This window comes from Gossypium arboreum, chromosome 1 (assembly GCF_025698485.1).
Source record: "Gossypium arboreum isolate Shixiya-1 chromosome 1, ASM2569848v2, whole genome shotgun sequence".
NCBI classification, from domain to species: Eukaryota; Viridiplantae; Streptophyta; class Magnoliopsida; order Malvales; family Malvaceae; genus Gossypium; species Gossypium arboreum.
In genome coordinates, this window is record NC_069070.1 from 13,986,718 (window position 1) to 14,013,418 (window position 26,701).

Below are 26,701 nucleotides of genomic sequence, written 5' to 3' on the forward strand. Positions count from 1 at the left end.
ACACAAGAGGGAGAGAAATTTGAGTGAATGCTCTTCAAGAATTCTTATTGCATCCCAAAACTCAAGTGTTTTACAATGAAGGGAGAGGCCTCTATTTATAGTTGAGCCTCCCCAAATCCAACGGTACAGATCAATTACATCAACGGTTAAGATTAAAGGATATCTACAAATTAAATCTCCAAGATTACAAAATCATATCTTCTAAGATTGTATATCATATCTAAGATTGCAATCATATCTAAGATTGTATCATATCTAAGATTGCAATCATATCTAAGATTGTATCATATCTAAGATTACATATCATTGAAGATTATATTTCCATATGAGTCAAGCTTGTAGATGGACCTTAAATCTTTTCAAGTAATGGGCCATTCCGATTGGGCCAAATTATATTTGTAATTTTGGACTGAACTTGGACTTCGTTTTTTTTTTGGGGGGTTTATTATTTTAAATACTGAAATGGGCCGGGCAAAATTGAGTGTCTACAGCTGCCCCTCTTTGCTCATTTCTATGTAATAGGAATTGAGCAAAGACCATAAAGGACCATATTTGCCCGGCCTAGCCCAATATTTGCGATCTTTTCCTCGAATGGTCTTCTACCTTCTCCCTACGACCTCAAGAATGCTATGTTGATATCTTTGATCTGTTTTCTGCCGAACACAGAGACACTGAGTCTGCTTCTTCTATTTGTAAGGATGTCAAATCATCTTGAGTCTGTTTGAGAACATTTGAGAATCATATCTGCAAGGTCCTTGACTTGTTCCTTGTAAGCATAAGGATGCCTAAACCATCTTAAGTCTGTTTGAGAACATTTGAGAGTCATGTCTGCAAGGTCCTCGATTTGTTCCTTGTAAGCACAAGGATGCCAAACCATCTTGAGTCTGTTTGAGAACATTTGAGAGTCATATCTGCAATGTCCTCGATTTGTTCCTTGTAAGCACAAGGATGCCAAACCATCTTGAGTCTATTTGAGAACATTTGAGAGTCATATCTGCAATGTCCTCGATTTGTTCCTTATAAGCACAAGGATGCCAAACGATCTTGGATCTGCTTCAGTATAAACATCTGAAGTTTAGATCTGCTATATTTGAGAATGTCTGAGAGTCAAATTTGTTATGTCCTCGATTTGTTTCTTGTAAACACAAGAATACCAAATCATCATGGATCTACTTCAGTATAAACATCTGAATGTTAGATCTGCTATATTTGAGAACGTCTGAGAGTCAAATCTGCTATGTCCTCGATTTGTTCCTTGTAAACACAAGAATACCAAATCATCTTGGATCTGCTTCAGTATAAACATCTGAAGGTTAAATCTGCTATATTTGAGAACGTCTGAGAGTCAAATCTGCTATGTCCTCGATTTGTTCCTTGTAAACACAAGAATGCCAAATCATCTTGGATCTGCTTCAGTATAAACATCTGAAGGTTAGATCTGCTATCTTTGAGAACGTCTGAGAGTCAAATCTGCTATGTCCTCGATTTGTTCCTTGTAAACACAAGAATGCCAAATCATCTTGGATCTGCTTCAGTATAAACATCTGAAGGTTAGATCTGCTATCTTTGAGAACGTTTGAGAGTCAAATCTGCTATGTCCTTGATTTGTTCCTTGTAAACACAATAATGCCAAATCATCTTGGATCTGCTTCATCATAAATGTCTGAAGTCTAGATCTGCTGTCTTCAATTTATTTCTCATAAGCATAGGGCTGCCATGTTGAAATCTTTAATCTTCATGACCTATGAGATGAGTATGTGCCTATGCCTAAGTATGCTATGATTGAAATGAGTTAAATTCTCCTAATTAGACATGTTATAATGCAAAATGTTATAAATATGACCCTTATTTTGGGCGTCATCACTCATTCCCTCATCGAAGTTTTAACTTTATACTTCTTGATGTATCAATCATACTCTGCTTGTATGCTTTGAATCAACTTAGTCCTATTGTGCCATTCTCTAAATGTTGTGACCCGCTGGAGATGTTTATGAAATGATCCTTTCTTAAGATCAATTTAAAATGTCCTACCACCTTTTGGACTGAAGAAGAAATCTCCCCGAGTACATCCGACCCTCAAATATGGAAATTCTTTAAACAATTGTCTTGTTTCAGTTTCTTGTATTATCTAGAAATTTCCAGAGTAATATGCAAAACTTCGTTTATAAAGATATTTAGTTCATCAATCATTATTTCTATGCAACACATTTATGAATAATGGAACGAATAAATTGATCTTGAGGATAATGATTTATCAAAAAGACAAAGGAGGTTAATCTAGGAATCTATCTTTGAGAAGAAAGAGAATCCAAAGATAGTAAATAGGACAAAAAAAAATCAGATGCCCCAAATATCGCCGCTTGAGCGTCTATACACCAGCTCCATGAAGACTTTCTTGAGTTCAACATGTGTTTAAAAGATCCAAAGTAATTCGTTGATGTCTCGATATGTAACATACTTCACTTCTCGTCGAATCCGGTATAGCAAGGTCACTGCATGACTTTCCAAATTTGAGCTGCCCTTTCGGGTTTTCAACTCAAAACCCTTTTGGTCTCAAGGCGCCCTTTGTGGGTTTTCACCTTGGCCTCTCCATTTTTTTCTTTTTTCTCTTTTTTTTTTCTTTTTTTTTTTTTTGAAATAGAAGTCCCAAAGTGCCCTTTGCGGGTTTTCACCTTGGCTTCCCTTCTCCTTCAGACAAAGTACTCTTTGACTGAGTCCGAATTCACTGGATCAGATAAATTCTTCCTATCCATTTCTTGCCAAAATCAATGCACCTCTAGAGAAAGCCCTCTTCGTAACATATGCCCTTCCCAATTCGGCATCCTTTTGCAAGGTTTCCTTTATGAGATTCTTTTGGACGAACCTTCTTTGTCATAAGTCTGTGTCATCCATTCTTGGTACATTTGCTTAGGATGAATATTTTCAAGTTAAGTTTACTAGAGGTATTCAATTCTTGACTCTATCAAAGCTTGGAGGAAAAATCTTGATTCATAAACCCATGAGAAAGGGATTACCCCAGCAGCCGTCCTGGTTGTTGTTTGTCAAACCCTACAAAAAGATGGTTCAATGATTCTCAGCAAACAAGAATGAAATTGCTGACTTTATCCTTCAACCTGGAAAGCTGAGGTACAAAGATTACTCCTGGAGCATACATCCCACCATGACTCAATGATGTTTCTGAAGCATCCCTAATCTTCATAAATTGCCCCCAACTGTGAAGCTGCCAAATGAGCGTAGCAAATAGGAGGCACAACAAATATGGATATAGTGCTCCTTTGATACATGTAGGATAGAGAATGAACAAACTTTTGCAGATCATCAGCCGAAAACCCAGCCTGGTCTAAGAGAACATGATAGTAGGTTTGCCTCGTGATTCCAATCATTCCAGCATGGGTACCAAGGTAAAAATCATTGTTCTTTGGATGACATACTTTGTTGTCAATGACAATACCATGTAGCACATTGTCAGGAGATCCCTGCTGAAAAAAAAAACTTGGTATGATGGTTTTTCGTACAATAATAACCACAATCTTTAGGGTTCCACTTCTCGCCAAGGAACTTGCAAGCCTCAATAACTTGATCAAAACTTGATTGAATTGAGACTCGCTAACCCTCTCCCTAAAAATAATGATTTGATCAGGTTTCTTCTTCTCTGAACTTGTATAGAAGTCTAAGAGAGCTTCCTTCATGATACCGTCATCAACTTTGTCAGAAACTGGTTTTTAAGAAAGAATCTATCATTTTAAGCTTCAGAGACTGTGTGCGGCCTGATGCCCCATAGCTGAAAATCAATGGCCACCGTCTGGAGCTAACCATCGCAGCTATTGACAGCACATCAGACTGCTCAGGAAAGCCAAACAATGCACCCATTCCAAGGATGATGGTTGGAACCTTTGAAACAACTGGAATTGAAGGTGTTTGCCCAGTAAAGCATAGAGAGTAGGCGGTAGTTTCTTATGCCAATTTTTACCAGTCTCGGTCATCTTTTGTAATTTGTTTTTTTTCTTCTTTTTCTTTTCTTTTGGCAACCTTTGTTGTACTGTGGTATGGAGAATTATCTTTGAAAAGACTGCAAACTTTTGGCATTGTGCAGTTATATATAATCTTTTTTCTTTTTTTTTTTTTGAAATAGATGACTTTTGACTTTGTAATATTGGCATATGAAGCTATCTCCCCCACTTAATGGAGTAGTTGACGTCTACAAAGATGAGTCATTGTCAGCTTGAAACTTTTGATGAGCTCGGGCCCATAACATACATGCCCCATAAGTCTTTACTCCTTTAAATTTGGCATTCATTGTACAACTGATGCGATCCCTTTCCATGGTGGATCAACAGTGCCCCAAAACCTCATGTTTATCCTGGAAATTGCAAATCCTCCTGCATGCATATTTGGACCATATTTTTGAATTCCTATAATAGTCTCAACAAGGTCTTGTTTTGTCTCCTCAGCTAATTCCAATTTCGCAATCTTTCCTTCCTCTAAGGCTATATTTCTTACCACCACTTCATGGGGTAAAAACCATTTTCAACAAATTCAGAAACAAGTCACAATGTCTGTCACCTTCAAAGTACTGAGATTCCTCTAAACACATACCGCACTCAAAAGGAACTCTGAATCTGTAGTATCGTTGCCCGTGTCATTGATATCTAGGGATCTATGATAGGCACACAAAAGAATATAAAAGGAATAAATGAATTCAAAAATGACTATTTACATGAAATGAAAATTTATAAAGAATGTCAAAGGTCAAAAGAATCAGAATGAAAGAATATTTACTCGGATAAATAATAAAAGTATGTTTTATTGAAAATAAAAATGTCTGAACATGAGCCCACTTCTCAAAAGAAATCTCATTACTCCTAGGCTTTAGAGCAACAAGAGTGTTCTGAATATTACTCCGTAAAATTCCTAAAGATTACAGGAAGTTCTTCTGCAGTCCAATTGTTTAAAGAACTTCCCGGTTCGTAAGGGCGAATGCCCTCAAGGTTTCTTTGTTCAGTCCCTTCCTCATGTATGACATTGATGGGATTATTTTCATTTCCAAACACCCCCTTCTCCGGGTAAGCTATCCCTCTTGACACAAAAGTCAGGGATATGTAAGGGAACGTCTCTTTTTCACTTAGCCGTGACCCTCTTCTCTCTCTCTCTCTTTTCTTTTCTTTCTTTTTTAATAACTTTAACTAATTATGGTCTTTTTATAATTTAAATGCATATAATGCGATGTGATGTAATACAAATGCATGAATGCAAAAAGGTATCGATCTTGACTTAATTTCATTTAGAAAACTTTATTTAGAAAAAGAATATCTTTACATATGAATGGATTACAAATACGCCTTCGTCCCATGGCCTAAAGTTTTAACTCAACAAAGATAACTCTTGACAATGATCTGACTATGCTCAATGTATCAGCTTGTACCTTCATGGTCCGTAAATGATCTACTACCATCCCGAATTTGAGCTATGGCTTCACCCATAAGATAATCCCTACATCTATGGACACCTCTTCCAATGTCTGTGAAGTTGTTCTAATTATCTTGAAAGAAAGATTGGCAAACAAGTGGGCATTCCTGCTTAACATGCTACCTTAAAATGATATCCAACACCTTTAGGGTTTCTTGAGAGCTTTCAGATTCCTGTCCACGCAAAGCATTTTGAAATGCTTAGAAAGGTATCTTCTCAGTATAGTTAATCTCTACTTTAGAGGTCTTTTAAATGATATGGACTTCTTTAATCTCATTCTTTTGCGTCCATTTTGACAGATTATCAGGGCTTGCATTTCCATTATCTCTGATAAGTGCAACATAGTGAACTCATGCTTGTTGTTTGGTCCTATAATAAATAAGCCTTTTACCATCATAGGCACAATTCTTTCCATCCAACTCACCTTTGTAGGTCCATGTATTCTGTCAATCACTTTTCTTCCAACACTCTTACCATCGACCATTTTCCTATGAAAGAGAAATGTTGTAATGGTGGAAATGTCCATCAATACTCTTCTTGTTCACCTTAAAATGATTGGTGAGTACATTACCTTTTGCCCTGCAGCACGCCTTGCCATAGAGTGTCGAACAATCTTCTTCGTATCCAATTCTGCTTTGATTGGAAACAACATTAAGACGCACTAGTGGCGGAAGAGGCAGGAATTCCAAGACTGCCCCTTTTCCCTCCTGTTCTTTCCATTTTAGCTCACTCCCTCTCCCTATGACATTCATCAACTTCCTCACAAAAGTTGGAATACAGTTAGCCCTTGAGTAAACTTTATCAACTTGAATCATAGGACAACGCCACAAAATTGAATATTCCTCCACCACGGGTACCATATAGGCTTTTCCAAACGTAAAGCAACTGTATACAAGATTCCAATAATGAGTGATGGCTCGAAACAAATTCTTGTCTATTCCCAAGTCAAGCAAATACTGCAAGTCCCCATGGTTGTTGTAGAACAACTGCTTGGCTTCGCTACCCCATTGATCCCATATTTTCTTTAACTCATGCTAATTATCCTGTGTGATACGAATGTAGTCTGACAGCTCTGACACATATCCCATGGCTAGACTATTTTCCTTTACTAACTGAGTTTGCTCTAACCATCTATGGACGTTAGCATTGTCTTCCACTCTATCAAGAAGTCCGTTCTCCATAATAAAACTCTCTAACTTAGAAACTGACCGAAAATCGATACTTTTTAAATGCGAAATGATATGCAACAAAAGAAATGAGATAGTTAGTATCACATGATAACAATAAACTCAAAGATAACCTGCAAGGGTAATAATTACGGTATAATTCTATCTAGGTTGAGCTCTTACGGTCCTTCTATATGTGGTTTAGTTCTAAAGTTGAGGTACCTGAACCAGCAGATTCCTCGATCCTCACCCATTATAAGCTCATTTGAATCGAGTTCAGTTCAGGGGGACACATTTTCCTATGGCTACACGGAGATGAAAATCTCATGAAACCATAAGCACGGATGTATCCCGAAAGTGATCCACTATCCTGCACAGAGGCGAAAACCTCATGAAGGCATAGCTTCTCACTCCCACTTAAGGGTGTGACCACAACGGTCATGCCAATGCAATGCGTATTAGAATATAGCAACACATGCAATAACACAAAAACATGTAATGCAAAGAAGATTAAAACATTTAAAATTTTTAATTTCTGACATTAAGACAAGAGATAATCAATTACACGGCTTGACTCTCTTATTAGTCCCCAGCAGAGTCGCCAAGCTGTCAAAACCATTTTCAAATCGAGTTTTGGAAAATGGGAATCGATTTTAAAAAACGAAAACGGGAGTCGCCACCAATCTTTTTAGGTGTGATTGGATCACCTTTAAAACATTTTGTTTTAAAATCATTAGTTTTGGTCCACGAAATAAAAGAATGGGTTCGGGAGTCGGTTACGTACGAGGAAGGATTAGCACCCTCGTAACGCCCAAAATTGGTACCTAATTGATTATCAAATGTCTTTAATGTCGGAAATTTAAAAAATTTTAAGATATAATCCTCTTTAAAATACTTTGATTTTGAAAATTTGGGTTCACTCGTTTCAAAACATTGACACTAAGTTAACCTTTTGGAAATTCCTATCTCAAAACGACAAATCGCCACATCCAATAAGTTAGGACACAACGCTTTGAAATTCCAAGACAGTTGCTCGTATTTTGAAAATCTTAAAAAACTTAGAAGGGTACTTGACTATTTGAACTCAACGAGAAAAGTTGCAACCCAATAAGTTAGGGCACTACTTTTCTCAAGCTTTCAAATACTAAGCATTACCTTTTTATTTTTATAAAACTTTTAAATATTATTTTAAATGACCTTTTAGAGTGACAGTTCTATATTATGAAACATAGATATTCAAATAGCGTATATTATAAAGTATTATAACACTTTATATAAATGCAATCACTATATAGAGGTAAAATAGAATAATAAAATAATCATGCTAAGCAAATAGGAATATACCAAAAGAAAACATAATAAATGTACTAATTATATACAATATATCATAAATAAAACATTAAATAATATAAAAACATGGTAAATATTAATGTGTAAAATATGTATGAGTAAAATAGATGACATGCATAGGAAATGGATAAATAGAATCTACATAAAATATAAAATCCAATAATTTAATGTACACATGAATGGATTAATAAATAAAATGATGCATATAATACAATATATCAATGTACATATATAGAAATATGCATTTGAAAGTAAATTATAAAAGTCTAAGATATTACATAACATATGAAATACATAACATAACAATAATACATTAATGCTAAAGTAAAACCAAATATTGTATAATAAAAAAATAAGTTTTAAAATATATGTATAATATAAACAATTGATAAATAGAATGAGCATATAAAAATGTGATATTTAATAATAAATTTAAAATATAATATATAATAAAAATATATTTATAAGAATAATAATTATATAAAAATATAAAATATATTGGTTTAGAAAAATAATGTATAAAATATCAAATATGTAAAATAATTTATATTTATAATGAAATGATTATATAATATATATACATGCATAGAAAATATATATTTGAAAATAAACTATATAAAAGGTTCAATATTATGATATATAAAATACATAATCAAATGTATAAAAGATAGGAAAAAATATACATATTTGAAAAATGAAGAAATTAAAAATAAAAAGAGTTGAAAAACTAAGATAGACGAAGAATAAAATAAGAACAAACCACGAGAGTAAGAACACAAGAGGAGAGAAATTTGAGTGAATGCTCTTCAAGAATTCTTATTGCTTCCCAAAACTCAAGTGTTTTACAATGAAGGAGAGGCCTCTATTTATAGTTGAGCCTCCCCAAATCCAACATGAGATCAATTACATCAACGGTTAAGATTAAAGGATATCTACAAATTAAATCTCCAAGATTACAAAATCATATCTTCTAAGATTGTATATCATATCTAAGATTGCAATCATATCTAAGATTGTATCATATCTAAGATTGCAATCATATCTAAGATTGTATCATATCTAAGATTGCAATCATATTTATGATTGTATCATATCTAAGATTACATATCATTGAAGATTATATTTCCATATGAGTCAAGCTTGTAGATGGACCTTAAATCTTTTCAAGTAATGGGCCATTCCGATTGGGCCAAATTATATTTGTAATTCTGGACTGAACTTGGACTTCGTTTTTTTTTTGGGGGGGGTTTATTATTTTAAATACTGAAATGGGCCGGGCAAAATTGAGTGTCTACAGCAAACATGGCCACAGGTCGTCCATCTTTGTGATTGATGATTTGATCACTATTTGATAGTGATTGACTTTTCATGAAAGATGATGTAATGGTTACCATGAGATAAAATAGGATCATATTGGGAAAACAGATATCCCAAAGAGATCAAGGATATCCTATGAGGATAACACACTTATGACAAGTTCATTGGACGAGCACTGAGTAGTTACTTTCATAATGGTATGTCGCTAGGGAGAGCTTAATCACGATACTATAGTGGAATTACTTTATGACTAAATAAGTTTATAATTAATAGCTGAAAAATTGGAACTTAATTATAAATCATTTGAGCCTCAACTACATATGTACAATCAGTCCCTCTGCTAGCTCGTTGAAACCAAAAATGAATTGCGTGGTTGAATAGAAACGAATAGAATGAATAGAAAAAGAGAAATGGGAAACATTCAGGATTGATTCTAATTTTCCCCAAAATGGGGAAATGGAATCATTTGGAAATGAATGTAGGTTTCCAAAAATGAAAATAAAAATAGAAATTTGCAATCCTATATAGGATTTCTTAAAAATTGATGGAAGAATGAATTTATGTTTTTGGACTGTTTTAAAGCCCAAAAATGAAAATAAAACATTCAGTCACAGTGAACATGTTGAGTTGTAACATATTGAGCAAATTTTCTCGAAATTTTACCAAAAGTAAAATCGTCAAAATTTTACTTGGGGGTAAAATATTCAAAATTTTACTAGAGCATAATTGGGATGAGAAAATTATTTAATATGTAAAAATTAATTTTTATTTTGGGAAAAAGAAAAACTAAATTAAGTTGAATCACGTTACAAAGTACATGGTCAAAAGGCCTAAAAAGTACTCATAATTGGACCAGATGTGAGAGAGGCCCAAAAGCCCTCATATAACATGAAGGGGGTCGCAACCCTAGTAGAAATACAAGGGTGAGTCATTTACCTCTCTCCTAATCTAAGTAGGATGTTGTTTTTCTATTTAAAATAAACCTCTACAACTCTATAAGGGCTCTACATTCACTTCTTATAAATATATGGCACTGGTAGAGCTATTGAGACAACTATTGAGAGATTGTTATTCTGCTGAAAAATAAAAAAAATTTATTCTCAACTTATTAATATATTTTTTAGAACAACAATTTTACCAGATTCTATTATAGAAGAGAGAATTTCCATTTTCACCCCAAAAGGAAAACTTTTTCTAGTTTGGTTAAAAGCCTAAAAGTATCAAAGATCCGCTTATACAAAAACATATGTACGAATTTGGTTAAGGTTTATTGCTATAAATATCACAAACCGAGTCAGTTTTCAATTTTTTTTAATTTTCATTGTACAAGAAAATTGTTTCCAAATTGGATTTTTTCCAGCAGATGAATGTTACGTTTTATTCAATTTAACCCTAACGACCTCGATTGAAGGTACCCTTTAAATTGTGTGAGTATAGATGCTCGAAATTCAAGAGAAAGAGATAAATGGCAAGATCCTGGTGGGAGAATGAGAAATTGGGAGAGCCAAGATGGGTGAGACCAATGGATGAAGTCAATTGTGAAATTTAAGGAACTATCTAACATAACCATTGAACTTTAATTAACTTGTACATATTGTAAATTAGTTTAAATATTTCATTAAAAGTTAGATTTTAGGATAATTATTTTTATATTTCATGTTAGAATTGGAAGAAAATAGGTTTTGGGGAGCTATAGAAGAGCTAGGAGACATTTAGAGGCTACTACAGATAATAAAAGGACCTTGACAAGTTCTAGAGGAGCTAAATAAGGACCATGTCACAATATGCCAAGGCCATGCCATGACACAACCCCTTTGAACCTAAAAACCTATAACTTTGTTGTGTGGCACAACATATAACCCCCATGGCACGACACACCCTTGATTAAAGCAAGAATAGGGAACAAAACAGGTGTCGTATCGCGCCATGCCCCTCTATGGTGTGACATGTAGGCCATTTTTGAAAACTTTTTTATCTTGGTTTGACACAATCTTTAAAGATATTCTCCAAGTTTACGCACCAAGTCAAGCCTTAGAACACCTCTACATAATGTCGTTATAAACAGTCAATACCTTTCAAGCCACCAAAATCAATATTCTCTCAAGTATAGCTTTCTTTTCTCCCAAGCAAAATAAATTAGTTACTTAAGGAATAGCACTGAATGGCTGCAAGACCGGATGTAGACAGAAATTGAATAAGAATACAAAACAAGCAAGTTGTAGATTATCACAGCCAAAGAAGCAAATATTAGAAGAAGCAATCTCAAAAATATGACAATACTTGGAATATCAAACTGCATGCAATAAAGAACGTCGAAAATTGGCAACCCGAGCGGCTGAGAGATATAGAATTAAAGAGTTCCAATAGTCACAACCACCCTCAAGTGAAAACCTTTCAAAGAACGTCAAACCAACAAATCAATTGCAGGATACTGAAAAGAACGAAGAGCAAGCTACATCAAAGAGGGGCTACATTCAAGCACATCTTGAATATACTACATAGGGTATTGCCTACTTCAAGCTGATCGTAGAACACTAAGCTCAGAGATATGGCATAAAAACTCATTCGTGGATGGCACCATACCTGCAACCATTCAAAATCAAAACCACAAATAGAGATGTAACAAACCAAATGAGGAGTGCAATTGAGAGGTTAACATCGACCAATAAGCATATTATAATGCAAAGCAACATTAATCAAGATGCTGATTGAAAGAATCAGCAACAAGGATGCAAAACAATCACATATCAATTCCGAATGACAACAACAAAGACAATCATGTTAGGCAAAAGAATAGGAGAATTTAGAAGCTAGTGGAGGAGTCGAAGCTTGATTCCGACTAGTTCTGAACATCTTATTTTATATTTAGACTTTTTATTTTATTTTTATTCAGGATTATTTTTATTTTTTTAGTTTTTAATTACTTAAGATTTAGTACTCTATATATATTTGTGTGTTTTAGTTTTTCTTTGTAGGAACGCCACAATTTTTTATAGCACTACAATTGCGAGCCAAAATCGAAAAGAGTAATCCTACCAATTGAGTTGCACAAATCACGCCAATTGAGTAACTTTTTTCTTTGATCTTTTATTGCACATTAAGGAAAATGTGACGAATAAAGTGTAGAGGTGACTTAAAAATTTTTTAAAACTTTTAAATTTATAAATTTATATATATATATATATATATATATATATTGTTATTTTGCTTTGTTTTTCTAGTTTTTAGTCATTTTTAAAAAAAATTGTATGTTTTCTATGTGTTTGAGCTTATAGAAATACAAGTGATTTGGTTAGGAGCATGTTAATAAGATTTTGTAGATAAATTGTCAATTTAGTTTGATAATAATTTATTCTAAATTTTCTAATTTTAGACTAATTAGTTCAATTTATTACATCGTGAATAGATTTAAGATGTTAAGTATACCACATTATAAATAGATGTATAAATAGCATGCATGTTTAATTGAATTATAGGTTATAGAAATTGATAGACTTGGCCGATTTAATCCATGTATTGAATTACCTAGGGACGATTTAAGGCATTATTTGGTAGACAATTTTTCGAGTCGAAAAGTTATCCCATAAATACTTTCCCTAATACCTATTTTGAGCCTCAATCCATTTTCTTGATGAAACCATAAATGAAACCTTAAGCCTATTATATATTCTATTTGATCTTTTATTTCTTAGTCCTTAAACAGATTTAGACGTTCGACCATTCATATTGAGGGATTAGGTAGATACATCATGATGGTTTCAAAAGAAAAAAAATAAGTGAACTAAGGAATTGTATTGTATAGTGAGTATAAGATTTCTTGAACTTGTAGAAAAAAAATAAGGCAAAATGCCAATTGAGAAAATCTCGATGAAAAAAAAATCAAAGTGAGTTGGAAAAAAAGAATGCTCACATTACTCATGAATACTATACTAGGCCTTAGTAAATGGAGAAATAAGGAAGGTGAGAGAAGTGGATATAAGGTGGTGAGCTATATGTATACTCAGGGGAGTATCAGGGATAATAAAATGTGCCAAACTACTTTCGTGCTTAGCCATTTTGTCAAGCTTGTTCTTGAATTCCAACCCAACCTAAGCCGTAGAAAGTTCCAAGCCAAAAAGTCCTATGTGACTTAAGTAGTACTTTATATGAATGAAATTGCGCCAAGGATTGATATTTTTACCATTTATATTCATTTAAACATAATTGTATATTTGTATATTTGTTTTGATGGAAACTAATACTCAATATTTTTTATTTGTTTGCTTTGTAATTTATTGAACTAACCTGTTTAATTTTTGAAATTGTGAGTCAATTTTATATCGCGCTAGAGTTATATGTTTATTTATATTATCTTGTTAATATATTTTATGTCCAATTTCTTTTATCAAGCTAGCTTAAATGCATTTTACTTTCTTACATGTTCATCTCTTATTTTTAATTTAGTTTGTTTTCGATTTTTAGTTTGTTTTTGTTTAGTTTGCTTGAGGAAAAGTAAAGACTTAAGTGGGGGTATTTGACCTAACATCAAATGTATTAGTAATTTTGGTCTATTTTTGCACTTAAAAAGCTTGTTTTCTAGCACTTTTAGTATTTATTATTACATTTTTGGTATTTAGTAGTTAGTAGTAAAAGTTAATAAAATAAGTGTTTTCTTAAAACATTTTGTGAATGTTTTGACCTATTAGGCCGACGCGAGTCTTAGGTAGTTCTAACAGGTGTAATTGAGAGTGTAAGATGATGAATTATAGGCGCAATTGAGGTAGGAGTAAGGGATGAGTAATGCTCAAGCTCCTCGATTCGTCAAAGAATGAAACGAACCAAAGGAGGCACACTTTGTAAGTCATGTCACGCCATAGACCTTTAATGACACGACATAGCCTCGACGTGGTGCCCAAGCATTTTGGGGCTATTTTAGTCCACACAATCTGTAACGGCCTAATTTTCAGTGGTGTCAGAAATGGTGATTTGAGATCACTAAATCCAACAAGTAAGATTGAATAAGATACTAATTTAATATTGATGAGTCAAGTAAGAATTTAGAATAATTTGTAAATAGGTGAATTTGGTGAATTAAAAGAATTTATTAGGTCAAACGGGTCAAAAACGAGGTATCGAGACCTCGAATTTGAAAACCAAGCCATAAATATTTTTAGAAATATTTATGGAGTGTCATTAAGTTAGTATTAAAGTTTGGTTGAGAAATTTTAACGTTTGGGTAGTTAATTAAATAAAAAGAACTAAATTGTAACAAAAGCAAAATTTGCTAGAAGGATTAAATAGCTCAAGTGTTAAAAGAAATAGAATCTAAAGGGTAATAAAGCCTAAAAGTGAATAGGCTTGATGGCAAGGGCAAGAAAATCAGCAGAAAAATAAGGGAAATAAGGGCAAAATTGTAAATTTTACAATTTTAACACATAAAATAAGGCCAAAATTGAAAAATCTAGTTATCTCTTCATATTTTCTCAGCCAAAATGCCATAGAAGGTATAGAGAAAGCTGGTTTTTCATATTTTTACATCATGTGAGTTTAATTCTTGCTTTTTCTTGAAAATTTTTATGTTTTTATGACTTTTACAATTAGGTCCACTTATAGAATTCATTAATTTTTATTTCTTTGGTGAAATTGGAAGTTACCTTGGCTAAGTAAGGGAATTTTATGATGGATTATTATGAAATTGAAGTTCTAATTTCATATTAAAGTAGTTTTATTAAGTAATTTTGATAGAAAATGGTATTTAGGACCTAATTGTGAAAAAGTTGTGAATTAGAGGTTGGTGTTGAAATTAAAAATATCAAAGGTTATGAAATAGTTTATAATGATAAAATAAAATGTTAATTGAGAAAAATTAGTTCAATTGATGGGTGAATTGAGCAGGGACTAAATTGTAAAAATTGTAAATTTTTGGGTGCAATTTTAAAATTTGAAGAGCATAAATTGTGAAGTGAAATAGAAATGAAATAAATGCTAATGAGTGAAAATATTTTATTTTATAGATCAAGAATCCAAAGACGAACGAGGAAAAGAAAAAGTTGCGGAATAGTTCCTAGATTTCGAAATCTTCTACAAATCAGCCGGGTAAGTTCATATGGTTGAATTTACATGTTTATTTGTGAATGATTGAATGATATAATGTGCTATTATATATGAATTTGCTGTGGGATTGTGAAAATTATGTTAAAAAGAAAGAATAAAGGTGAAAATTCAAATTAGGAAAAACGCAGGATTGAGTACGTTCGTATCGTGACATGTGATGAATTGATAGATAAGACCATGGTTGATCCATGGAAAAGTTGTGAAACGTAAGTATGGTATCATCCATACTGAGTTGTGAAACGTAGGTATGGTATTAACTGTACTGAGTTGTGAAATGTAGGTATGGTATTATCTATACTGAGTTAAGAAACGTAGGTATGACATTTCCCATACCGAGTTGTGAAATACAGGTATGGTATTTCAATGAGGAAAACCATACTAATTTGTGAATCGTGACACTGAGTAACGACGTACTCAATTTCGTAAGACGTTTCCTAATTTGATAATAAGTAATATATGAGGTGTGAACTAAAATGAAAATGGACCGTGTAATTGCTAATGTTGAACTCAACTATATGAAGTATTATAACAATGGTTGTGGATAGCAGGGAACTTTGGTAAATGTTTTGTAATTGTTTGGAAATATTATGTTTGGTAAGCAATACTTTTAAACCTATGAACTTACTAAGTTTCAATAAGCTTACTTGTGTGTGTTTGATATTGTTATGTAGATTGAATTAAAGGGAAGTTGGTAGATCAGATCATCACAACAAAGCTCACTATCCAAATCAATTCCGGTATCTTTTTTTTTTATGTTTAAAGATTTATATGGCATGTATAGAATTTAAATGAAATGAAGTAAAGATGTTATAAACTAGTTAACAATATTTTGTACTAAAATAGTTTTTGGTTAGTAGCAATAGTTTGACTTTAAAAATGCACCATAAATTATGAAAATCAAATTAGAAGTTGAATAAGATATGAAATTAAATCCTATTGAATATAGTTTCACATAGAAGAAACGGTGTAAGCAAAAGACTTTCATATTAGGAGATATTTGAATTTTTGGGAGACAAGGACAGAGTGATTTCGAGCTCCCCTATTTTGACTTTGGAAAATCATTAAAAATGGTATAAAAATAATTATGGGTTATAATTTATATGCTTAAAGTCCTTAATGAGTCTAGTTTCAAAATAACAAACAGAAACATCACCCAAATTTTTTACTATGAGATAATTAATTTTTAGTAAATAAAGGTCGAAATTGTCAAAAATAGTAGAATAGGGGTAACTTTGAAGAATAAACTGTATTTTTTGGCTAATCCATAAATTCTAAAAATTTTATAGTAGAAATACATATGAGTCTAGTTTCAAATGATTTTTACGGATCTTAAGTTGGAGTTCCGTAGCTCCAGATATAAATAATTTAGTGACTATGACCCGAGTGGACAGCTTTGATGTGAATATAAGTAAATAATAGAATTTCTGTGTAATTATTCTGTAATCTTCGGTAACAACTTGTAATCTTGTTCCGGTGACAGATGTGGGTTAGGGGTGTTACATTTATTGGTATCAGAGCTTTAGTTTAGTCGATTCTTGGAACAAATGTGATGTGTAAAGTGTTTAGAAATACATGCCATATAAATCTGTGATAGTGTGATGTGAATGATCCGATCTAATTACTAATTTTTATTATAGGTTGTAAAGATATCTAATAGACCTGAGGGTGCTGGTCAAGAAGAGGAAGTTAATAGTAAAATACAAACTTCTGAGCAGGGAACAAGTAATAATGTTCCGATTTCTTTGATGAGAGAGGAAGAACTTAAAGATATGATTTACGGGTTAATACAAGGAAGAAGTCAGACATAACAACCTCCTCCTCCCTCTACTACCTCCAATTACAACCTTGGTTGCTCCTCCTTTAATAGATGAATCTAGCAAAAGAACACCGATTGAGAAACTCAGAAAGTTCAGAGCTGAAGAATTTCGAGGGAGATCGGACGATGATCCAGTTAAAGCAGGGTATTGGTTAAAGAGTTTGGAGAGAGTTTTTAAACAGATGATGTGTTCTCTGGAGGACTATCTTAGGTGTGCGGTTTCACTATTGAAAGAAGAAGCGTACAATTGGTGGGAAACTATTGAGGCAGTGGTACCTACAGATAAACTTACCTGGGAATTCTTCCAAAACCAGTTTAAAAAGAAGTATGTGGGAAAGAGATATTTAGATAAGAAGAAGAGGAAATTTCTTTATCTTTGACAAGGGAATAAAACAGTCGCTGAATATGAAAGAGAATTTGTGTATCTTAGTAGATATGCTCGGGATGTTGTACCGATAGAGGAAGAAATATGCATTAGATTCGAAGAAGGGCTTAATAATGAAATCAGAATGATGATTGGAGGCATAGAGATTCGAGAATTTGTGGTTCTGTTTGGTCGAGCTCAAAAGATGGAAGAAGTGTATAACAGAAAGATGCAAAGGGAAAGAAAAGGTAAAGAAGTATACAAAAGTAGTTTCTCTAGACCAATTTCGACTATTCCGGCTAAAAATTTCAGAGATGATTCTAGTCGACCTGTTACAATTCCAGAACAGTCGAATAAAAGTAAAACAACTCAACGGGATGTCGGAGTAACTAATAAACCAACAGTTAGTGCTAGTAGTGTACAAAATATTCTGAGACCTAGATGCAAAAATTGTGGTAGATTTTATATTGGTAAATGTTGGGGAAGAACCGGAGCTTGTTATAGATGTTGTGGAACTGATTATTTTATTCGGGACTGTCCTTAATTGTTAAAAGAAGATAAAGAACAAGGTGAGAAGTAAGTAAATACTCTTCAGAAAAGTAAACGTTTGGGTCAAAGCAGTGCTGTTGGGACTGCTCGTTCTGGAATGAGAGATACTGCAGCCAGATCAGAAACAAGGGCACCTGAACGTACATATGCTATTCGAGCAAGTGAAGAAGCTTCTGCTCCAGATGTGATAGCTGGTAATTTTTATTGATGATTCTGTGTATGCTTTAATTGATCATGGATCTATGCATTCATATATTTGCACTGCATTAGTGTCAGAAAAGAAAATGATTGTTGAGTCCACTGACCTTGATGTTCAAGTCACTAATCCGCTAAGGCAAAGTGTGTTAGTTAATTTAATATGTCGGAATTGTCCACTGAAAATACAAGACTATGAATTCTCTACTGATTTAATGTTGTTACCTTTTTTAGAATTTGATGTTATTCTTGGAATGGATTGGTTGACTAAACACAATGCCATAGTGAATTGTAGAGAAAAACGATTTGATTTAAAATGTCAGACAGGGGAAATAATTTCAGCTGATTTTTGAGATAAAAAGAATGATGTCAGAATTATTTCAGCCTTTACAGGTCGAAAATTGATTCAGAAGGGTATTGAAGCATTTTTAGCTTTTATTCTTGATACTCGGGGTTCTGAATTGAAGATGGAACAATTGCCAGTTGTTAATGAGTTTACTGATGTGTTTCCTGAGGAATTACCCAGTTTATCCCTAGATCGTGAGGTTGAATTCGTAACTGATGTGATTCCGGGTACAGCTCCGATATCAATAACACCGTATAGAATGGCACCGACTGAGTTAAAAGAGTTGAAGACACAGTTGCAAGAGTTATTTGATAAAGGGTTCATTAGACTGAATACATCACCTTGGGGCTCACCTGTCTTATTTGTGAAAAAGAAACATGGCTCGTTGCGATCATGTATTGATTACAGACAGTTGAACAGGGTAAAAATTAAAAATAAATATCCTTAGATCTGGGTATTATCAATTGAAAGTTAAAGAGTGTGATGTGCCAAAGACTATTTTCGAACTCGGTATGGTCACTACAAATTTCTGGTAATACCTTTTGGTTTAACAAACGCCTCTGCTGCATTTATGGATTTAATGAATCAGATTTTTTAGCCTTATTTGGATAGATTTGTGGTGGTATTTATTGATGACATATTGGTCTATTCAAAGACAGAATTCGAACATGCACAGTACTTGAGAATTGTATTACAGACTTTGAGAGAAAAGCAATTATATGCAAAATTTAGTAAATGTGAGTTTTGGCTTCATGAAGTTGGATTTCTAGGTCATATTGTATCAGCTGAAGGAATTCGTGCAGATCCAAAAAGTTTCAGCAGTGATGAATTGGAAAATACCGAAGAATGTAACTGAAGTGCAAAGTTTTCTGGGACTAGCAGGGTATTATCACCGTTTTGTAAAGAATTTTTCCATAATTCTTCACCAATGACTCGTTTATTGCAGAAGAATGTTGAATTTGTGTGGTCTGATGAATGTCAGCAGAGCTTTGATCAATTAAAGAAAATGTTAACAGAAGCTCCAATCTTGACATAACCAGAATCAGGTATATCGTATATTGTGTACAGTGATGCATCTTTAAATGATTTGGGTTGTGTGTTAATACAGTTGCGAAAGGTGGTGTCTTATGCTTCACGGCAGTTAAAACCACATAAAAAGAATTACCCTACACATGATCTTGAGTTAGCTGCAATTATTTTTTCTTGAAAATTTGGAGACACTATTTATATGGTGAGAAGTGTTATATTTATACGGATCACAAAAGTTTGAAATATTTGATGACTCAGAAATAACTGAACTTAAAACAGAGACGGTGGTTAGAGTTACTGAAAGATTATGATTTGGTTATTGACTACCATCCAGGGAAAGCTAATGTAGTTGTTGATGCACTTAGTCGAAAGTCATCATTATTTTCACTTCGGGCAATGAATGCTCATTTGGCTCTTAATGAAGAAGGTGTTGTATTAGTAGAATTGAAAGTGAAACACATGTTTCTTCAACAAATTCAAAAACTGCAGGATGAAGATCCGAAATTGGTACTTAAACGACAGATGGTCGAGGTAATTTAGATTCAGAGTTCAGCATTGATGATGAACGTATGTTGCATTATCATAACGGGATCTGTGTTCCAAATAATTCTGATTTAAAGAATAATATTCTTTTTGAAGCACATAATAGTATGTATTCTATTCATTCGGGCAATACAAAAATGTATAATGATCTGAAAAAGATATATTCGTGGCCTGGTATGAAAAGAGAAATTTAAGAATTTATTGCAAAATGTCTGATTTGTCAGCAAGTTAAAGCAGAGCATCAAGTGTCAACGGGTGTATTACAACCAATAATGATTCCTGAATGGAAGTGGGAGCGTGTTACAATGGATTTTGTGTCAGGATTGCCTATGACTCCAAGAAAGAAAGATTCAATATGGGTGATTGTTGATAGATTAACAAAGTCAGCATACTTTATTCCAGTTAGAATAGATTTTTCACTTAAGAAGTTAGCAAAATTGTATGTGTCAGAGATTGTGAGACTACATGGAGTTCCAGTATCTATCATTTTGGACCGGGATCCGAGATTTACTTCGAGATTTTGGAATAAAATGCAAGAAGCTTTAGGTACCAGATTGAATTTTAGTACAACATTTCATCCTCAAACAGATAGACAGTCAGAGCGAGTGATTCAAATTCTAGAATGTTGTATACTCGAGTTTGGTGACAGTTGGGAAAGGTATTTATCTTTGGCTGAGTTTGCTTACAACAATAGCTATCAGTCCAGTATAAAAATGGCACCATTTGAGACTCTTTATGGTAGGAAATGTAAGACTTTATTGTGTTGGTCTAAATTGAATGAATCAACAATAGTTTGGGTTGATTTGATTAAGGAAACCGAAGAGAAAGTTGGGATTATTCGAGACAATCTAAAAGCTACTTCAAACCTTCAGAAGTCATATGCAGATTTAAAACGAAGAGACATAGAATATGCAATGGGTGATCGAGTATTTTTAAAAGTTTTACCGTGGAAGAAAGTGTTCCGGTTTGTCAAAAAAGGAAAATTGAGTCTGAGATTTATAGGGCTATATGAAATTGTGGAAAGGGTTGGTCCTGTAGCTTATCGGTTGGCTTTACCTCCGGAACATGAGAAGATTCACAATGTGTTTCATGTGTCTATGCTAAGACGGTATAGGTCAGATCCTTCACACGTAATTCCTCATACTGAAATTGAGCTTCAACCAAATATGACTTATTCAGAAAAACTAGTGAAGATTTTAGCTCGTGAAGTTAAAGAATTGCGGAACAAAAGAGTACCATTGGTTAAAGTATTATGGCATCGACATGGTATGGAGGAGGCAACCTGGGAAATAGAGGAGTCAATGAGATCACAGCATCCAAATCTATTTTCAGGTAACAGATTTTGAGGACGAAATTTTTAAAGGGGAGAGAGTTGTAATGGTCTAATTTTCAGTGGTGCCGAAAATGGTGATTTGAGATTACTAAATCCGACAAGTAAGATTGAATAAGATAGTAATTTAATATTTATGAGTCAAGTAAGAATTTAGAATAATTTGTGAATAGGTGAATTTGGTGAATTAAAAGAATTTATTAGGTCAAACGGGTCAAAAATGAGGTATCGAGACCTCGAATTTGAAAACCAAGCCAGAAATATTTTTATAAATATTTATGGAGTGTCATTAAGTTAGTATTAAAGTTTGGTTGAGAAATTTTAACATTTGGGTAGTCAATTAAATAAAAAGAACTAAATTGTAACAAAAGCAAAATTTGCTAGAAGGATTAAATAGATCAAGTGTTAAAAGAAAGAGGATTTAAAGGGCAATAAAGCCTAAAAGTGAATAGGCTGGAGGGCAAGGGCAAGAAAATTAGTAGAAAAATAAGGGAAATAAGGGCAAAATTAGAAATTTTACAATTTTAACATATAAAATAAGGACAAAATTGAAAAATCTAAAGATCTCTTCATATTTTCTTAACCAAAACGCCATAGGAGATCTGGTGAAAGCTGGTTTTTCATATTTTTACATCATGTGAGTTTAATTCTTGCTTGTTCTTGATAATTTTTATGTTGTTATGATTTTTACAATTAGGTCAACTTATAGAATTCATTAGTTTTTTATTTGGTGGGTGAAATTGGAAGTTACTCTGGCTGAGTAAGGGAATTTTATGATGAATTATTATGAAATTTAATTTCTAATTTCATATTAAAGTGGTTTTATTAAGTAATTTTGATAGAAAATGTCGTTTAGGACCTAATTGTGAAAAAGTTGTGAATTAGAGGTTGGTGTTGAAATTTAGAATATCAAAGGTTGTGAAATAGTTTATAATGATAAAATAAAGTGTTAATTGAGAAAAATTAGTTCAATTGATGGGTGAATTGAGTAGGGACTAAATTGTAAAATTATAAATTTTGGGGTAAAAGTGAAATTTTGAAAGTTGAAGAGCATAAATTGTGAAGTGAAATGCAAATGAAATATATGCTAATGAGTGGAAACATTTTATATTATAGATCAAGAATCCAAAGACGAACGAGGAAAAGAAAAAGTTGCGGAATAGTTCCTAGATTTCGAAATCTTCTACAAATCAGCCGGGTAAGTTCATATGGTTGAATTTATATGTTTATTTGTAAATGATTGAATGATATAATGTGTTATTATATATGAATTTGCTGTGGGATTGTGAAAATTATATTAAAACGAAAGAATAATGGCGGAAATTCAAATTAGGAAAAACGCAGGATTGAGTACGCTCGTATCATGACATGTGATGAATTGACAGATAAGACCATGGTTGATCCATGACAAAGTTGTGAAACGTAGGTATGGTATCATCCATACTGAGTTGTGAAACGTAGGTATGGTATTAACCATACTGAGTTGTGAAACGTAGGTATGGTATTATCCATACTGAGTTAAGAAACGTAGGTATGACATTTCCCGTAATGGCGTAAATTCAATGTTATCGGAACAGTGGTTTCGTAACCACAAATCCGATTTAAAGAGAAATTTATTTTAATATTTTTGCTTGAAAATTTATATGATAGGAAAATCGTATGAAAATATTGATAGGAAAATTTTATCAATTTAGTGATTAGTTAGAAAAAGAAATTATTGAAGAAATTGGGTAAAATAAGGTATCGGGACCTCTATCTCGTAAAACCGAGTCAAAAATAATTTTATAAATATTTATGAAATGTTATTAATGTGGTATTAAAATTTCGTTAGGAAATTTTAATGTTTGGGTAGTCAATTAAATGAAAAGGATGAATTGTAATAGGTGTAAAAGTTGCTAGAGTGATTAAATAGCTTATTAGTCTAATGAGAAAGGATATAAAGGCAATTAGACCCAAAAGTTATTTGGGCTGGACGGCAAGGGTATGAAATCAGCAGAAAAATTGATAAATTAAGGGTAAAATTGGAATATTGCAAAATTAACTAAATAAAACTAGGACTAAATAGGAAATATCTAGATTTCTCTTCATTTCTCTTCAATTCCAGCAGCTAAAAACGCCATAGGAGGGTTATCTAAGCTGGTATTTCATAATTTTGCACCAAGTGAGTTAATCCTTGCCTTTTCTTGTAATTTTGTGTTTCTAAGACTTTTACAACTAGATCCTACTATTAAATTCATTAGTTTTTGATTTCATGGATGAAATTTAAAGTCACCATGGTTGAGTGCTGTAATTTTATGATGAAATAGAATGAAATTAAAGCTTTAATTTGTTTATGAGATGATTTTATTAGGCAATTTCAATGGAAATTGATTTTGGGACCTAATTGTGAAAATGTTTGGAATTAAAGTCTATTGCTGAAATTATGATTCCTAAAGGTTGTAAACTAGTTTAAGGTGATAGAATAAAATGTTAATTGAGAAAAATCAGCTCAATTGAGAGGCTAATTGAGTAGGGACGAAATTATCATTTATTAAAAGCTTAAGGAAAAATGGTAATAAACGACTTGCACTAAAACAGTTTGGACAGCAGCAGTAGACTAACTTTGAAAAATCACCAAAAATTGTAGGAATCGAATTAGAAGATGAACAAAATATGGAATTAAATCTTATTGAGTCTAGTTTCTCATAGAAGAAATATTGTAAGCAATGGATTTGTAAATTTTGAGATATAATGAATTTTGTGAGACAAGGTCAGAATGAATTCAGGTTCCCTGTTCTGACTTTGAAAAATTATAAAAATTGAATAAAAATAATTAGGGACTTAAATTTATATGTATAGAATTCTTAATGAGTCTATTTTAATAGAAACAAACAAGAACATCATTTGAATTCTTTATAAAGAGATAATTTATTTTAGTGAAGAAGGGTCAGAACTGTTAGACAACAGAACAGGGGTGACTTTGAAGAATAAATCAGATTTATTGGCTAAACCAAAATTATGAAAATTTTATGGTTTTCAGGAAAATTAACGGATCTTAATTTGGAGTTCCGTAGCTCAAGTTATAAATAATTTAGTGACTATGACTCAAGTAGACACTTTGAATGAACTATAAATAATAGTTGAATTATAGAGAATGTTGCATATGAACCTGAAATGTATTAAATTGATAATTAAATTTATTTATTTAGATCCGAAGATTCAAATACTGAAGCTAGATCGAGGAAAGGAAAAAGTTCGGGATTAATAGATTTTACTGTTTACAAACAAGTATCAAGGTAAGTTCATGTAACTTGAATTATATTCATAAATTGCTTGAGATTGTATGTTATTGATGTGAATATGATTTGAATGTTCATTGTATGAAAATTAATAAAACATTGATATATTTGATAAAATGGGAAGAAATCCCGGTTGAATGAAAGGAAAATTCGATGGATCTCTGAAAAGGAATTGACGGTAAAAAGGATCTAGCCTGGACGGGTGATCCTATCCTGATATAGCCCTCCCGAAGAATATGTGTAAAATGGATTTAGCCCGGACGGGTAATCCGAATTAGGGTCTGAATTTAGCCTGGACTGGTAATTCAGATCCAAGCTCATTAGAGTAATTGTCGTTGCAGGGGATTTAGCCTGGACTGGTAATCCCGACAATACTCTATGAGTTTATATTGCTGGATTTAGCTCGACCGTAATTCCGCTGCAAGGTTGAGGTTCGCGGGAGTGTGCTCTCTGAAATGGAAATGTGCGCACATGAATATGAATTGACGGACCGAATTGTACACTAAAAGTATACCTCTGAAAATCCATCGAAATTCGATAAATTCAACGGATAAATATGAAAATAATAAGGAATGAAAATCATGGTATTGATGAGTACATCAATCATGGTATATATATATATATATTATTGATACATGGAAATTATTGTACTAACTTGAATGTTGAGTTTGTGCATGTTAGGGTAATAATGCATTGAATGGATATATGAATGTTTATTATATTGTATTGAAAATATTAGGTAAGTATAATTCTTGTTACATGAGCTTACTAAGCACAAAGTGCTTACCCCGTTTCCTTTTTCCCTGTTTTGTAGTGTTAAGAGCTCGGAGGTCGGATTTGGTCGGAGACACATCACACTGTCAACCTCAGGATTTCGGTATATAAAGAAACTTTATTTTGGAAATCAATGGCATGTATAAGCTAACAAAGTAAATGTTAACGTGAAATGAATGTAAAGTTAGCCATTAGTATGGTTAACAAACCTGGTTATAGATATGTGATGACGTTATCTTATATAAATGCATGAATCTATCATGAAAATATGTTGAATTGAAAAAAAAATTAATTCGTAAACTCCGGTAATGCCTCGTACCCTATTCCGGCAATGAATACGGGTAGGGGTATTACATTTCCCATACCGAGTTGTGAAATGTAGGTATGGTATTTCAATGAGGAAAATCATACTGATTTGTGAATCGTGGCACTGAGCAACGACGTACTCAATTTTGTAAGATGTTTCCTAATTTGATAATAAGTAATATATGAGGTGTGAACTAAAATGAAAAGGGATCGTGTAGTTGCTAATGTTGAGCTCAACTATGTGAAGTATTATAAAAATGGTTGTGGATGGCAGGGAACTTTAGTAAATGTTTTATAATTGTTTGGATCTATTATGTTTGGTAAGCAGTACTTTTAAACCTATGAACTTACTAAGCATCAATAAGCTTACTTGTGTGTGTTTGATATTTTTATGTAAATTGAATTAAAGGGAAGTTGGTAGATCGGATCATCACAACGAAGCTCACTATCTAGATCAATTCCGGTAGCTTTTGTTTTATGTTTAAAGATTTATATGGCATGTATAGAGTTTAAATGAAATGAAGTAAAGATGTTATAAACTAGTTAACACTATTTTGTACTAAAATAGTTTTTGGTTAGTAGCAGTAGTTTAAATTTAAAAATTCACCATAAATTATTGAAATCGAATTAGAAGTTGAATAAATATGAAATTAAATCGTATTGAATCTAGTTTCACATAGAAGAAACGGTGTAAGCAAAAGACTTTCATATTAGGAGATATTTGAATTTTTGTGAGACAAGGTCAGAGTGATTTCCAGCTCCCCTATTCTGACTTTGGA

At 32.8% G+C, this 26,701-nt stretch overlaps 1 long non-coding RNA gene across 1 annotated transcript; it reads left to right on the forward strand.

Moving 5' to 3' along the window:
• The first annotated feature begins 24,785 nt into the window (after positions 1 to 24,785).
• LOC128293332 (uncharacterized) lies at positions 24,786 to 25,885 on the forward strand. Its single transcript, XR_008283520.1, has 2 exons — positions 24,786 to 24,839; positions 25,657 to 25,885. It is a non-coding gene; the product is annotated as an uncharacterized LOC128293332 (long non-coding RNA).
• The last annotated feature ends 816 nt before the right edge of the window (positions 25,886 to 26,701 follow it).